This window comes from Limulus polyphemus, unplaced genomic scaffold, assembly GCF_000517525.1.
Source record: "Limulus polyphemus unplaced genomic scaffold, Limulus_polyphemus-2.1.2 Scaffold3517, whole genome shotgun sequence".
Classification (NCBI taxonomy): domain Eukaryota; kingdom Metazoa; phylum Arthropoda; class Merostomata; order Xiphosura; family Limulidae; genus Limulus; species Limulus polyphemus.
Window position 1 is genome coordinate 4,531 of NW_013669127.1, and position 2,558 is coordinate 7,088.

The window sequence follows — 2,558 nt, forward strand, 5'->3', positions numbered from 1 at the left end:
TGTGCTTACTGCAGGGATTGAACACCGAATTTAATGATTACAGGCTCTAAAGCTTAGCGCTCAGCCACCAGGGGATTACAGTAATCGAATTGCTTTTATTGTCATAACAGTTACAAATAACAGCTTTATACTGCTTTTCATTCTACAGTATACCGAAGAAAAATAAAACTGTTATACTATAGCAAAACTCTACGGTTTGGCAATGATTGGAAGAGTCAAAATTTATGAAAAATAGATAAAACATTTATGAATCAAGTTTAACCTGAATTATCCAAGGTTCTTTTTTTTTCAACTTTTTGCTCTCGTCATAAAATAAGAAAATTCGGGTTCTTCTAAAATGGTCCAGGTTCTATTGGAGACTTAATAGCAATCAATTTAGACTAGACTAGAATGATGACCAGAGTTTGGTCCACCCCCCCCCAACTGGCACAGCGGTATGTCTGCGGACTTACAACGCTAGAACCCGGGTTTCGATACCCGTGGAGGGCAGAGCACTAAGCGCCTCAAAGCCGACGGTGAGAGGGGGACGGTCCCCCTGAAATACCGTTTTCCTCAAGCTAATACCGTCCATTAATTTAACTACAGATCTGACTCCATTATATGTTTCATTGACCCCCCCCCCTTTCTCCCAAATTAATAAAAAGTTGGAGCCAGGACTGACAGGCCTATAAACATCTGCATTTATAGTACTGATAAACACAGAGCTTTTACTAATAATTTTTTCAACTACACAATTATATTTTAACTACAAAATTATATTTTAACTTCATCATTTTTAATACATGACGTCTTATTACACCTCATATATATATATACAGGCCTAGTAACAAATGACACAAAAAATGAAGAATATTCTAGTAAATACATTTATTTATCAACTCTGGAATGTATTTTTATAATCTTATATGTGTGTTGTTGTTTTTTTTATGTTTATCCACTTGGACTTACTATATAGGTGAATTTTCAACTGCACAAATATTTTTACAGGTGTACAATTTGTGATCAACTACATACTACAAAAACCCTTGCCTAAACGATTTTAAAAATGAGCAAAATTACATACATAAATTGTATGTGGTAAATCTACGTGTTTCCTGAATCCACCTCATAATAATTATACGTGATGTAGTACTTCTAGCATCTTCCTACACATCTTATTCAAGCACGTATGATGAAGTAAAAGTATTTGTTTGTTTTAGACCAAGGCTGTGTGTCACAGCGGGAATCGAACCGCTGTATCGGGAAACGAAGCAAAGTAACTTGGTAAAGTTTAGACAGTATAAAGAACGTGCCGAAAAATTCGGCACAGTGGCGAATATTTGCTTCCCATCACGTTTAACTATAAAACATAGTGTGTATCTGTCTGTCTGTCTGTCTCTCGGTCACACACTGATGTCATAGCAACTTATTACGTAATTTAAGTAGTTTGGCTTCCTGTCAATTAGAAGCTAGTAGCCAACGACTGATCGAAAATTAAAGACATATTTCGCAATTTGAAAACGTATCTTTCTTAAATCGTTGAGTTACGCCAGAAAGGACGTAGATATACTTTAGTAGATATTTTATACAACATATTTAAAGCTTATCAAAGTTTTTAAAAAGGTCTAACGTTAGGTCGTACAATAATATTAGAAGATTATTTATTAATTGTAGTAAGTGCGGTAAGGTTTAACCCTAACTGAACTAAAGCAAAAAACGTACACGAGTTACAGCGTTAATTTATCTGTTTATCGAAAAAAGGCTTAACTAATGTTAGGACTAAGACAAGTGGACTTGCAGATTTCGGTATCTGCGATTAGTATTTTTTTGTATTACTCTAGAAATACTGTACTAAAAGAAAAACTGTTGCAATAATGATACTAATTTGGCCGCAAATGTTTTGCTCACATATATAATGAAATATCTTACGAACTTAACCCGAGAAAGTTTGTTTGTTTGTTTGTTTTGAATTTCGCGCAAAGCTATACGAGGGCTATCTGCGCTAGCCGTCCCTAATTTAGCCAATGTAAGACTAGAGAGAAGGCAGCTAGTCATCACCACCCACCGCCAACTCTTGGGCTACTCTTTTACCAACGAATAGTGGGTTTGACCGTCACATTATAACGCCCCCACGGCTGAAAGGGCGAGCATGTTTGGTGTGACGGGGATACAAGTTTTAGTATTTTAAATGCATTGCACTGTGTTGTTATTTTATTTCCAGAGTCAAATTGATGTATTTGTGAGTGTGTGTGTTTTTTTTGGGGGGGGGGAGAAGGAGGTGTCTATGGTGTTTAATATTCTGTTGAGTCCCATACCTGTGTTTATTTTATGGTATATTGATGTATTTTTTTTTGGGGGGGAAGGTTTTATGGTGTTTAATATTGTGTTGAGTCCTATACCTGTATTTATGTTATGGTATATTGATGTATTTTGTCAGGGGGTTATGGTGTTTAATATTCTGTTGAGTCCCATACCTGTGTTTATTTTATGGTATATTGATGTATTTTTTTGGGGGGGGGGGAGAAGGAGGTGTCTATGGTGTTTAATATTCTGTTGAGTCCCATACCTGTGTTTATTTT